We start from the raw sequence: 15,240 nt of genomic DNA, 5'->3' as shown, positions 1-15,240 counted from the left end.
CAGCGATAAAAACTGCAAATGTGTGTAAAACTCCAACCAAAGCTTTGTGATTGAAACCAGTGCCTGTCGTTAGTATAAAGGGGAGAGTTTCACGCTAAAATGCAAGAGAATTTACTTGGAAAGCATCCTTTGTGAAGTTATGAGTCAAAATAAAAAAAGTGTACAGCAGGCGCTGGGAAGCATTTTTCAGCGATAAAAACAGCAAATGTGTGTAAAACTCCAACCAAAGCTTTGGGATTCAAACCACTGCCTGTAACTAGTGTTAAGGGGAGAGTTCTGTTCTAAAAAGCAAGAGAATTTACTGGGAAAGCATCCTTTGTGAAGTTATGAGTTACAAAAAACGTGTCCAGCAGAGGGAGCTGGGAAGCATTTTCAAGCAATAAAAACAGCAAATGTGTGTAAAACTCCAACCAAAGCTTTGGGATTCAAACCACTGCCTGTAACTAGTATAAAGAGGAGAGTTCTACTCTAAAAAGCAAGAGAATTTACTGGGAAAGCATCCTTTGTGAAGTTATGAGTGACAATAAAAAAAGTGTACAGCAGAGGGAGCTGGGAAGCTTTTTTAAGCAATAAAAACAGCAAATGTGTGTAAAACTCCAACCAAAGCTTTGGGATTCAAAAAACTGCCTGTAACTCGTATTAAGGGGAGAGTTCTCCACTAAAAAGCAAGAGAATTTACTAGGAAAGCATCCTTTTTGAAATTATGAGTTACAAAAAACGTGTCCAGCAGAGGGAGCTGGGAAGCATTTTCAAGCAATATAAACAGCAAATGTGTGTAAAAATCCAACCAAACCTTTGGGATTCAAACCTCTGCCTGTAACCAGGATAAAGGGGATAGTTCTACTCTAAAAAGCAAGAGAATTTACTGGGAAAGCATCCTTTGTGAAGTTATGAGTGAAAATAAAAAAAGTGTACAGCAGCCGCTGGGAAGCATTTTTAAGCAATAAAAACAGCAAATGTGTGTAAAACTCCAACCAAAGCTTTGTGATTCAAACCACTGCCTGTAAAGAGTATAAAGGGGAGAGTTCTCCTCTAAAAAGCAAGATAATTTACTGGGAAATCATCCTTTGTGAAGTTATGAGTGAAAATAAAAAAAATGGTCACCAGGCGCTGGGAAGCATTTTTAAGCGATAAAACAGCAAATGTGTGTAAAACTCCAACCAAAGCTTTGGGATTCAAACCACTGACTGTAACTAGTATAAAGGGGAGGGTTTTATGAAAAAAACAAGAGACTTTACTGGGAAAGCATTCTTTGTGAAGTTATGAGTTACAATAAAAAAAGTGTACAGCAGAGGGAGCTGGGAAGCATTATTAAGCAATAAAAACTGCAAATGTGTGTAAAACTCCAACTAAAGCTTTGGAATTCAAACCACTGCATGTAACTAGTAAAAAGGGGAGAGTTTTTCTCAAAAAAGCAAGAGAATTTACTGGGAAAGCATCCTTTGTGAAGTTATGAGTCAAAACAGAAAAAGTGGACAGCAGGCGCTGGGAAGCATTTTTAAGCAATAAAAACTGTAAATGTGTGTAAAACTCCAACCAAAGCTTTGGGGAGTCAATAAAGGCCTACTACTGGAGTGAAACGGAATGCTTTGATGCTCGCCTTTCGGCCGCACAACCTACAAGAGAGTTGGAAGAGACCTCATCTGAAAGGTGGATTCACAATGATTGAGTGTGTCGAACTTCAGCGCACTAGTTCAAACTTAAGGGTTCAAAATTTCTACCGAAATCACATAGGTCGTCATGTTATAATTTAGTCAATAAAGCCCTACTACTGTTGCGAAACGGAATGATTTGACGCTAGCCTTTCGGCCGCACGACCTCCGAGAGGCTTGGAAGAGACGTCTTCTCAAAGGTGGATTCACAACTATCGAGTGTGTCGAACGTCAGCGCACTAGCTCAAATTTAAGGGTTCAAAAGTTCTTCCGAAATCACATAGGTCTTCATGTTTCAATTTAGTCAATAAAGGCCTACTACTGGAGCGAAACTGAATGCTTTGACGGTCGCCGCTCGACCCCAAAACCGTCCAGAGACTTGGGTCAGACCTTCCCTGAAAGGTGGATTCACAATGATCGAGTGTGTCGAACGTCAGCCCACTAGTTCAAACTTAAGTGTTCAAAGGTTCTGCCGAAATCACACAGGTCGTCATGTTTCAATTTAGTCAATAAAGGCCTACAACTGGAGTGAAACATAATGCTTTGATGCTCGCCTTTCGGCCGCCCGACCTACAAGAGGCTTGGAAGAGACCTCATCTGAAAGGTGGATTCACAACGATCGAGTGTGTCGAACGTCAGCCCACTAGTTCAAACTTAATGGTTCAAAAGTTCTGCCGAAATCACATAGGTCGTCATTTTACAATTTAGTCAATAAAGTCCTACTCCTGGAGCGAAAGGGAATGCTTTGACACGCGCCATTCGGCCGCACGACCTCCGAGAGACTTGGAAGAGAATTCATCTGAAAGGTGGATTCACAACGATCGAGTGTGTCGAACGTCAGCTCATTTGCTCAAACTTAAGGGTTCAAAAGTTCTGCCGAAATCACATCGGTAGTCATGTTACAATTTAGTCAATAAAGGCCGACTCCTGGAGTGAAACGGAAAGCTTTGACGCGTGCCTTTCGGCCGCACGACCTCCGAGAGGCTTGGAAGAGACGTCATCTGAAAGGTGGATTCACAACGATCCAGTGTGTCGAACGTCAGCCCACTAGCTCAAACGTAAGGGTTCAAAAGTAATGCCGAAATCACATAGGTCGTCATTTTACAATTTAGTCAATAAAGGCCTACTATTGCAATATTAGTCGTTCGAACTGCTCTAAGTGCGAGAGGACTCTGCATCTTTTTGCACAATTGTTTTTTGTCAATGTCTTTATGTCCCCAAAGTGTTCTGTAAATTGACTGTCTGTTGTACTAGAGCGGCTCCAACTTCCGGAGACAAATTCCTTGTGTGTTTTGGACATACTTTGCAAATAAAGATGATTCTGATTCTGATTCTGATTCTGAAAAAGGCCTACTACTGGAGCGAAACGGAAAGCTTTGACGCATGCCTTTCGGCCGCACGACCTCCGAGAGGCTTGGAAGAGACCTCATCTGAAAGGTGGATTCACAACGATCGAGTGTGTCGAACGTCAGCCCACTAGCTCAAACTGAAGTGTTCAAAAGTTTTGCCGAAATCACATAGGTCGTCATTTTAAAATTTAGTCAATAAAGGCCTCCTACTGGAGCGAAACGGAATGCTTTGACGCGCGCCTTTCGGCCGCACGACCTCCGAGAGGCTTGGAAGAGACCTCATCTGAAAGGTGGATTCACAATGATCGAGTGTGTCGAACGTCAGCCCACTAGCTCAAACTTAAGGGTTCAAAGGTTCGGCCGAAATCACAAAGGTCGTCATGTTACAATTTATTCAATAAAGGCCTACTACTGGAGCGAAACGGAATGCTTTGACACACACCTTTCGGCCGCACGACCTCCGAGAGGCTTGGAAGAGACCTCATCTGAAAGGTGGATTCACAACGATCGAGTATGTCGAACGTCAGCGCACGAGCTCAAATTTAAGGGTTCAAAAGTTCTACCGAAATCACATCGTTCGTCATTTTACAATTTAGTCAATAAAGGCCTTCTACTGGAGCAAAACGGAATGCTTTGACGCTCACCTTTCGGCCGCACGAACTCAGAGAGGCTTGGAAGAGACGTCATCTGAAAGGTGGATTCACAACTATCAAGTGTGTCGAACGTCAGCGCACTCGCTCAAACTTAAAGTTTTAAAAGTTCTGCCAAAATCACATAGGTCTTCATGTTACAATTTTGTCAATAAAGGCCGACTACTGGAGCGAAACTGAATGCTTTGACGGTCGCCGCTCGGCCCCGAAACCGTCCAGAGACTTGGGGCAGATCTCCCCTGAAAGGTGGATTCACAACGATCGAGTGTGTCGAACGTCAGCCCACGAGTTCAAACTTAAGGATTCAAAAGTTCTGCCGAAATCACAAAGGTCGTCATTTTACAATTTAGTCAATAAAGGCCTACTCCTGCAGCGAAAGGGAATGCTTTGACGCGCGCCTTTCGGCCCCCGACCTCCGAGAGGCTTGGAAGAGACGTCATCTGAAAGGTGGATTCACAGCGATCGAGTGTGTCGAACGTCAGCTCACAAGCTCAAACGTAAGGTTTCAAAAGTTCTGCCGAAATCACATCGGTAGTCATGTTACAATTTAGTCAAAAAAGGCCGACTCCTGGAGCGAAACGAAATGCTTTGACGGTCGCCGCTCGGCCCCAACCGTCCAGAGACTTGGGGGAGATCTCCCCTGAAAGGTGGATTCAGAACGATCGAGTGTGTCGAACGTCAGCCCACGAGTTCAAACTGAAGGGTTCAAAAGTTCTGCCGAAATCACATAGGTCGTCATGTTACAATTTAGTCAATAAAGGCCGACTACTGGAGCGAAACTGAATGCTTTGACGCTCGCCTTTCGGCCGCACGACTTCAGAGAGGCTTGGAAGAGATCTCATCTTAAAGGTAGATTCACATCGATCGAGTGTGTCGAGCGTCAGCGCACTAGCTCAAACTTAAGGGTTCAAAAATTCTGCCGAAATCACATAGGTCGTGATGTTACAATTTAGTCAATAAAGGCCTACTCCTGGAGTGAAACGGAATACTTTGACGCTCGCCTTTCGGCCACACGACCTACAAGAGGCTTGGAAGAGACCTCATCTGAAAGTTGGATTCACAACGATCGAGTATGTCGAACGTCAGCCCACTAGCTCAAACTTAAGGGTTCAAAAGTGATGCCGAAATCACATAGGTCGTCATTTTACAATTTAGTCAAGAAAGGCTAAAACTGGAGCGAAACGGAATGCTTTGACGCGAGCCTTTCGGACGCACGACCTCCGAAAGGCTTTGAAGAGACGTCCTCTGAAAGGTGGATTCACAACGATCGAGTGTGTCGAACGTCAGCCCACTAGTTCAAACTTAAGGGTTCAGAAGTTCTGCCGAAATCACAAAGGTCGTCATGTTACAATTTAGTCAATAAAGGCCGACTCCTGGAGTGAAACGGAATGCTTTGACGCTCGCCTTTCGGCCGCACGACCTACGACAGGCTTGGAAGAGACCTCATCTGAAAGGTGGATTCACAACGATCGAGTGTGTCGAACGTCAGCTCACAAGCTAAACTTAAGGTTTCAAAAGTTCTGCTGAAATCACATAGGTCGTCATGTTACAATTTAGTCAATAAAGGCCGACTCCTGGAGCGAAACGAAATGCTTTGACGATCACCGCTCGACCCCAAAACCGTCCAGAGACTTGATACAGATCTCCCCTGAAAGGTGGATTCACAACGATCGAGTGTCTCGAACTTCAGCCCACTAGTTCAAACTTAAGGATTCAAAAGTTCTGCCGAAATCACAAAGGTCGTCATTTTACAATTTAGTCAATAAAGGCCTACTCCTGGAGCGAAAGGGAATGCTTTGACGCGCGCCTTTCGGCCCCCGACCTCCGAGAGGCTTGGAAGAGACGTCATCTGAAAGGTGGATTCACAGCGATCGAGTGTGTCGAACGTCAGCTCACAAGCTCAAACTTAAGGTTTCAAAAGTTCTGCCGAAATCACATCAGGAGTCATGTTACAATTTAGTCAAAAAAGGCCGACTCCTGGAGCGAAACGAAATGCTTTGACGGTCGCCGCTCGGCCCCAACCGTCCAGAGACTTGGGGCAGACCTCACCTGAAAGGTGGATTCACATCGATCGAGTGTGTCGAACGTCAGCGCACTAGCTAAAACTTAAAGGTTCAAAAGTTCTGCCGAAATCACATAGGTCGTGATGTTACAATTTAGTCAATAAAGGCCTACTCCTGGAGTGAAACGGAATACTTTGAGGCTCGCCTTTCGGCCACACGACCAACAAGAGGCTTGGAAGAGACCTCATCTGAAAGGTGGATTCCCACCGATCGTTTGTTTCAAATGTTAGCGCACTAGCTCAAAAGTAAGCGCTAAAAAGTCCTGCCAAAGTCACACAGGTCGTCATGTTACAATTGAGTCAATTAAGGCCTACTACTGGAGTGAAACTGAATGCTTTGATGGTCGCCGCTCGACCCCACAACCGTCCAGAGACTTGGGGCAGACCTCACCTGAAAGGTGGATTCACATCGATCGAGTGTGTCGAATGTCAGCCCACTAGCTCAAACCTAAGGGTTAAAAAGTTATGCCGAAATCACATAGGTCGTCATTTTACAATATAGTCAATAAAGGCCGACTACTGGAGCGAATTTGAATGCTTTGACGCTCGCCTTTCGGCCGCACGACCTCAGAGAAGCTTGGAAGAGATCTCATCTGAAAGGTGGATTCACATCGATCGAATGTGTCGAACGTCAGCGCACTAGCTCAAACTTAAGGGTTCAAAAGTTCTGCCGAAATCACATAGGTCGTCATGTTACAATTTAGTCAATAAACGCCGAATACTGGAGCGAAACGGAATGCTTTGACGGTCGCTGCTCGGCCCCAAAACCATCCAGAGACTAGGGGCAGACCTCCCCTGAAAGGTGGATTCACAAGGACCGAGTGTGTCGAACGTCAGCCCACGAGTTCAAACTGAAGGGTTCAAAAGTTCTGCCAAAATCACATAGGACGTCATGTTACAATTTAGTCAATAAAGGCCGACTACTGGAGCGAAACGGAATGCTTTGACGGTCGCTGCTCGGCCCCAAAACCATCCAGAGACTAGGGGCAGACCTCCCCTGAAAGGTGGATTCACAACGACCGAGTGTGTCGAACGTCAGCCCACGAGTTCAAACTGAAGGGTTCAAAAGTTCTTCCAAAATCACATAGGACGTCATGTTACAATTTAGTCAATAAAGGCCTAATACTTGAGCGAAACGGAATGCTTTGACGAACACCTTTCGGCCGTACGACCTCCGAGAGGCTTGGAAGAGACCTCATCTGAAAGGTGGATTCACAATGATTGAGTGTGTCGAACGTCAGCGCACTCGCTCAAACTTAAAAGTTTTAAAGTTCTGCCGAAATCACATAGGTCGTCATGTTACAATTTAGTCAATAAAGGCCAACAACTGGAGTGCAACGGAATGCTATGACGCTCGCCTTTCGGCCGCACGACCTACGAGAGGCTTGGAAGAGACCTCATCTGAAAGGTGGATTCAGAACGATCGAGTGTGTCGAACGTCAGCCCACTAGTTCAAACTTAATGGTTCAAAAGTTCTGCGAAATCATATCGGTAGTCATGTTACAATTTCGTCAATAAAGGCCGACTCCTGGAGCGAAACGAAATGCTTTGACGGTCCCCGCTCGACCCCAAAACCGTCCAGAGACTTGATGCACATCTCCCCTGAAAGGTGGATTCACAATGATCGAGTGTCTCGAAATTCAGCCCACTAGTTCAAACTTAAGGACTCAAAAGTTCTGCCGAAATCACATAGGTCGTCATTTTACAATTTAGTCAATAAAGGCCTACTCCTGGAGTGAAACGGAATGCTTTGACGCGCGGCTTTCGGCCGGACAACCTCCGAGAAGCTTGGAAGAGACGCCATCTGAAAGGTGGATTCACAACGATCAAGTGTGTCGAACGTCAGCTCACAAGCTAAACTTAAGGTTTCAAAAGTTCTGCCGAAATCACATAGGTCGTCATGTTACAATTTCGTCAATAAAGGCCGACTCCTGGAGCGAAACGAAATGCTTTGACGGTCGCCGCTCGACCCCAAAACCGTCCAGAGACTTGCTTCAGATCTCCCCTGAAAGGTGGATTCACAACGATCGAGTGTCTCGAACTTCAGCCCACGAGTTCAAACTTAAGGATTCAAAAGTTCTGCCGAAATCACATAGGTCGTCATTTTACAATTTAGTCAATAAAGGCCTACTCCTGGAGCGAAAGGGAATGCTTTGATGCGCGCCTTTCGGCCGCCCGACCTCCGAGAGGCTTGGAAGAGACGTCATCTGAAAGGTGGATTCACAGCGATCGAGTGTGTCGAACGTCAGCTCACAAGCTCAAACTTATGGTTTCAAAGGTTCTGCCGAAATCACATCGGTAGTCATGTTACAATTTAGTCAATAAAGGCCGACTCCTGGAGCGAAACGAAATGCTTTGACGGTCGCCGCTCGGCCCCAACCGTCCAGAGACTTGGGCGAGATCTCCCCTTAAAGGTGGATTCAGAACGATCGAGTGTGTCGAACGTCAGCCCACTAGTTCAAACTGAAGGGTTCAAAAGTTCTGCCAAAATCACATAGGTCGTCATGTTACAATTTAGTCAATAAAGGCCTAATACTGGAGCGAAACGGAATGCATTGACGCACACCCTTCGGCCGCACGACCTCCGAGAGACTAGGAAGAGACCTCATCTGAAAGGTGGATTCACAACGATCGAGTATGTCGAACGTCAGCCCACTAGTTCAAACTTAATGGTTCAAAAGTTCTGCCGAAATCACATAGGTCGTCATTTTACAATTTCGTCAATAAAGGCCAACTCCTGGAGCGAAAGGCAATGCTTTGACGCGCGCCTTTCTGCCGCACGACCTCCGAGAAGCTTGGAAGACACGTCATCTGAAAGGTGGATTCACAACGATCGAGTGTGTCGAACGTCAGCTCACAAGCTAAACTTAAGGTTTCAAAAGTTCTGCTGAAATCACATAGGTCGTCATGTTACAATTTCGTCAATAAAGGCCTACTCCTGGAGCGAAACGGAATGCTTTGACGGTCGCCGCTCGGCCCCACAACCGTCCAGAGACTTGGGGGAGACCTTCCTTGAAAGGTGGATTCACATCGATCGAGTGTGTCGAACGTCAGCCCACGAGCTCAAACTTAAAGGTTAACAAGTTGTGCCGAAATTACACAGGTTGTCATGTTACAATTTAGTCAATAAAGGCCAACGACTGGAGCGAAACGGAATGCTTTGATGAAAGCCTTTCGGCTACATGACCTCCGAGAGGCTTGGAAGAGACCTAATCTGAAAGATGGATTCACAACAATCAAGTGTGTCGAGCGTCAGTCCACTAGCTCAAATTTAAGGGTTAAAAATTGATGCCGAAATCACATAGTTCGTCATTCTACAATTTCGTCAAGAAAGGCCGACTCCTGGAGCGAAACGAAATGCTTTGACGGTCGCCGCTCGACCCCAAAACCGTCCAGAGACTTGATACAGATCTCCCCTGAAAGGTGGATTCACAACGATCGAGTGTCTCGAACTTCAGCCCACTAGTTCAAACTTAAGGATTCAAAAGTTCTGCCGAAATCACAAAGGTCGTCATTTTACAATTTAGTCAAAAAAGGCCGACTCCTGGAGCGAAACGAAATGCTTTGACGGTCGCCGCTCGGCCCCAACCGTCCAGAGACTTGGGGGAGATCTCCCCTGAAAGGTGGATTCAGAACGATCGAGTGTGTCGAACGTCAGCCCACTAGTTCAAACTGAAGGGTTCAAAAGTTCTGCCGAAATAACATAGGTCGTCATGTTACAATTTAGTCAATAAAGGCCTACTCCTGGAGTGAAACGGAATACTTTGACGCTCGCCTTTCAGCCACACGACCTACAAGAGGCTTGGAAGAGACCTCATCTGAAAGGTGGATTCACAACGATCGAGTATGTCGAACGTCAGCCCACTAGCTCAAACTTAAGGGTTCAAAAGTGATGTCGAAATCACATAGGTCGTCATTTTACAATTTAGTCAAGAAAGGCTAAAACTGGAGCGAAACGGAATGCTTTGACGCGAGCCTTTCGGGCGCACGACCTCCGAGAGGCTTTGAAGAGACGTCATCTGAAAGGTGGATTCACAACGATCGAGTGTGTCGAACGTCAGCCCACTAGTTCAAACTTATGGGTTCAGAAGTTCTGCCGAAATCACAAAGGTCGTCATGTTACAATTTAGTCAATAAAGGCCTACTCCTGGAGTGAAACGGAATGCTTTGACGCTCGCCTTTCGGCCGCACGACCTACGAGAGGCTTGGAAGAGACCTCATCTGAAAGGTGGATTCACAACGATCGAGTGTGTCGAACGTCAGTTCACAAGCTAAACTTAAGGTTTCAAAAGTTCTGCTGAAATCACATAGGTTGTCATGTTACAATTTCGTCAATAAAGGCCGACTCCTGGAACGAAACGAAATGCTTTGACGGTCACCGCTCGACCCCAAAACCGTCCAGAGACGTGATACAGATCTCCCCTGAAAGGTGGATTCACAACGATCGAGTGTCTCGAACTTCAGCCCACTAGTTCAAACTTAAGGATTCAAAAGTTCTGCCGAAATCACAAAGGTCGTCATTTTACAATTTAGTCAATAAAGGCCTACTCCTGGAGCGAAAGGGAATGCTTTGACGCGCGCCTTTTGGCCCCCGACCTCCGAGAGGCTTGCAAGAGACGTCATCTGAAAGGTGGATTCACAGCGATCGAGTGTGTCGAACGTCAGCTCACAAGCTCAAACTTAAGGTTTCAAAAGTTCTGCCGAAATCACATCGGGAGTCATGTTACAATTTAGTCAAAAAAGGCCGACTCCTGGAGCGAAACGAAATGCTTTGACGGTCGCCGCTCGGCCCCAACCGTCCAGAGACTTGGGGGAGATCTCCCCTGAAAGGTGGATTCAGAACGATCGAGTGTGTCGAACGTCAGCCCACTAGTTCAAACTGAAGGGTTCAAAAGTTCTGCCGAAATCACATAGGTCGTCTTGTTACAATTTAGTCAATAAAGGCCGACTACTGGAGCGAAACTGAATGCTTGGACGCTCGCCTTTCGGCCGCACGACCTCAGAGAGGCTTGGAAGAGATCTCATCTGAAAGGTGGATTCACATCGATCGAGTGTGTCAAACGTCAGCGCACTAGCTCAAACTTAAGGGTTCAAAAGTTCTGCCGAAATCACATAGGTCGTGATGTTACAATTTAGTCAATAAAGGCCTACTACTGGAGCGAAACTGAATGCTTTGACGGTCGGCGCTCGGCCCCACAACCGTCCAGAGACTTGGGGCAGACCTCACCTGAAAGGTGGATTCACATCGATCGAGTGTGTCGAATGTCAGCCCACTAGCTCAAACCTAAGGGTTCAAAGGTTATGCCGAAATCACATAGGTCGTCATTTTACAATATAGTCAATAAAGGCCGACTACTGGAGAGTATTTGAATGCTTTGACGCTCGCCTTTCGGCCGCACGACCTCAGAGAAGCTTGGAAGAGATCTCATCTGAAAGGTGGATTCACATCGATCGAGTGTGTCGAACGTCAGCGCACTAGCTCAAACTTAAGGGTTCAAAAGTTCTGCCTAAATCACATAGGTCGTCATGTTACAATTTAGTCAATAAACGCCGACTACTGGAGCGAAACGGAATGCTTTGACGGTCGCTGCTCGGCCCCAAAACCGTCCACAGACTTGATACAGATCTCCCCTGAAAGGTGGATTCACAACGATCGAGTGTCTCGAACTTCAGCCCACTAGTTCAAACTTAAGGATTCAAAAGTTCTGCTGAAATCACATTGGTCGTCATGTTACAATTTAGTCAATAAAGGCCTACTATTGGAGCGAAACGGAATGCTTTGACGGTCGCCGCTCGGCCCCACAACCGTCCAGAGACTTGGGGGAGACCTTCCTTGAAAGGTGGATTCACATCGATCGAGTGTGTCGAACGTCAGCCCACTAGCTCAAACTTAAAGGTTAACAAGTTGTGCCGAAATCACACAGGTTGTCATGTTACAATTTAGTCAATAAAGGCCTACGACTGGAGCGAAACGGAATGCTTTGATGCAAGCCTTTCGGCTACATGACCTCCGAGAGGCTTGGAAGAGACCTCATCTGAAAGATGGATTCACAACAATCAAGTGTGTCGAGCGTCAGCCCACTAGCTCAAATTTAAGGATTAAAAATTGATGCCGAAATCACATAGTTCGTCATTCTACAATTTCGTCAATAAAGGCCTACTACTGGAGCGAAACGGAATGCTTTGACGCGCGCCTTTCGGCCGCACGACCTCCGAGATGGTTGGAAGAGACCTCATCTGAAAGGTGGATTCACAACGATGGAGTATGTCGAACGCCAGCCCACAAGCTAAAACTTAAGGGTTCAGAAGTTCTGCCGAAATCACATTGGTCATCATGTTACAATTTAGTCAATAAAGGCCTACTATTGGAGCGAAAAGGAATGCTTTGACACTCGCCTTTCGGCCGCACGACTTCCGAGATGGTTGGAAGAGACCTCATCTGAAAGGTGGATTCACAACGATGGAGTATATCGAACGTCAGCCCACTAGCTCAAACTTAAGGGTTCAAAAGTTCTGCCGAAATCAGATCGGTCGTTATGTTACAATTTAGTCAAAAAAGGCCTACTACTGGAGCGAAACTGAATGCTTTGACTGTCGCCGCTCGGCCCCACAACCGTCCAGAGACTTGGGGGAGACCTTCCTTGAAACGTGGATTCACAACGATCGAGTGTGTCGAACGTCAGCCCACTAGCTCAAACTTAAAGGTTCAAAAGTTGTGCCGAAATCACACAGGTTGTCATGTTACAATTTAGTCAATAAAGGCCTACGACTGGAGCGAAACGGAATGCTTTGATGCAAGCCTTTCGGCTACATGACCTCCGAGAGGCTTGGAAGAGACCTCATCTGAAAGATGGATTCACAACAATCAAGTGTGTCGAACGTCAGCCCACTAGCTCAAATTTAAGGGTTAAAAATTGATGCCGAAATCACATAGGTCGTCATTCTACAATTTCGTCAATAAAGGCCTACGACTGGAGCGAAACGGAATGTTTGATGAAAGCCTTTCGGCTACATGACCTCCGAGAGGCTTGAAGAGACCTCATCTGAAAGATGGATTCACAACGATCAAGTGTGTCGAACGTCAGCCCACTAGCTCAAACTTAAGGGTTCAAAACTCGTGCCGAAATCACATAGGTCGTCATGTTACAATTTAGTCAATAAAGGCCTACTACTGGAGCGAAACTGAATGCTTTGACCGTCGCCGCTCGGCCCCACAACCGTCCAGAGAGTTTGGGGGGACTTCCCCTGAAAGGTGGATTCAAAACATTCGAGTGTGTCGAACGTCAGCCCACAAGCTCAAACTTAAGGGTTCAAAACTTCTGCCGAAATCAGATAGGTCGTCATCTTACAATTTAGTCAATAAAGGCCTACTACTGGAGCGAAACTGAATGCTTTGACCGTCGCCGCTCGGCCCCACAACCGTCCAGAGACTTGGGGGAGACCTCCCCTGAAAGGTGGATTCACAACGATTGAGTGTCTCGAACGTCAGCCCACGAACTCAAACTTAAGGGTACAAAAGTTCTGCCGAAATCACATTGGTCGTCATGTTACAATTTAGTCAATAAAGGCCTACTATTGGAGTGAAACGGAATGCTTTGACACTCGCCTTTCGGCCGCACGACCTCCGAGAATGTTGGACGAGACCTCATCTGAAAGGTGGATTCACAACGATGGAGTATGTCGAACGTCAGCCCACTAGCTCAAACTTAAGGGTTCAAAAATTCTGCCGGAATCAGATCTGTCGTCATGTTACAATTTAGTCAATAAAGGCCTACTCCTGGAGCGAAACGGAATGCATTGACGCTCGCCTTTCGGCTACATGACCTCCGAGAGGCTTGTAGAGACCTCACCTGAAAGATGGATTCACAACGATCAAGTGTGTCGAACGTCAGCCCACTAGCTCAAACTTAAGGGTTCAAAACTCGTGCCGAAATCACATAGGTCGTCATGTTACAATTTAGTCAATAAAGGCCTACTTGTGGAGCGAAACTGAATGCTTTGACGGGCGCCGCTCGGCCCCACAACCGTCCAGATAGTTTGGGGAGACTTCCCCTGAAATGTGGATTCAAAACATTCAAGTGTGTCGAACGTCAGCCCACAAGCTGAAACTTAAGGGTTCAGAAGTTCTGCCGAAATCACATTGGTCGTCATGTTACAATTTAGTCAATAAAGGCCTACTATTGGAGCGAAACGGAATGCTTTGACACTCGCCTTTCGGCCGCACGACCTCCGAGATGGTTGGAAGAGACCTCATCTGAAAGGTGGATTCACAACGATGGAGTATGTCGAACGTCAGCCCACTAGCTCAAACTTAAGGGTTCAAAAGTTCTGCCGAAATCAGATCGGTCGTTATGTTACAATTTCGTCAAAAAAGAACTACAACTGGAGCGAAACTGAATGCTTTGACAGTCGCTGCTCGGCCCCACAACCGTCCAGAGGCTTGGAAGAGACCTCATCTGAAATGTGGATTCACAACGTTCGAGTGTGTCTGACGTCAGCGCACTAGCTCAAACTTAAGGGTTCAAAAGTTGTGCCGAAGTCATATAGGTCATCATGTTACAATTTAGTCAATAAAGGCCTCCTATTGGAGCGAAACGGAATGCTTTGACGCTCGCTATTCGGCCGCACGACCTCCGAGAGGCTTGGAAGAGATGTCTTCTCAAAGGTGGATTCATAACTGTCGAGTGTGTCGAACATCAGCCCACATGCTCAAACGTAAGGGTTCAAAAGTACTGCCGAAATCACACAGGTTGTCATGTTACAATTTAGTCAATAAAGGCCAACGACTGGAGTGAAACGGAATGCTTTGACTTTCACCTTTCGGCTGCACGACCGACGAGAGGCTTGGAAGAGACCTCATCTGAAAGGTGGATTCACAACGATCGAGTGTGTCGAACGTCAGCGAACTCGCTCAAACTTAAGGGTTCAAAAGTTCTGCCGAAATCACATAGGTCGTCATGTTACAATTTAGTCAATAAAGGCCTACTATTGGAGCGAAACGGAATGCTTTGACGTTCGCCTTTCGGCAGCACGACCTCCGAGAGGCTTGGAAGAGACGTCATCTGAAAGGTGGATTCACAACGATCGAGTGTGTCGAACGTCAGCCCACTAGCTCAAACCTAAGGGTTCAAAAGTTCTGCCCAAATCACACAGGTTGTCATGTTGCAATTTAGTCAATAAAGGCCTACTACTGGAGGTAAACTGAATGCTTTGACGCTCGCCGCTAGGCCCCACAACCGTCCAGAGACTTGAGGCAGACCTCCCCTGAAAGGTGGATTCACAACGATCAAGTGTGTCGAACGTCAGCGCACCCGCTCAAACTTAAAGTTTTAAAAGTTCTGCCGAAATCACATAGGTCGTCATGTTACAAATTAGTCAATAAAGGCCTCCTACTGGAGCAAAACTTAATGCTTTGACGGTCGCCGCTCGGCCCCACAATCGTCCAGAGAATTCGGGGAGACCTCCCCTTAAAGGTGGATTCACAACGATTGAGGGTGTCGAACGTCAGCCAACTAGGTCAAACTTCA

Source organism: Phycodurus eques, chromosome 11 (assembly GCF_024500275.1).
Source record: "Phycodurus eques isolate BA_2022a chromosome 11, UOR_Pequ_1.1, whole genome shotgun sequence".
Classification (NCBI taxonomy): domain Eukaryota; kingdom Metazoa; phylum Chordata; class Actinopteri; order Syngnathiformes; family Syngnathidae; genus Phycodurus; species Phycodurus eques.
This window is presented reverse-complemented; position numbering follows the sequence as displayed.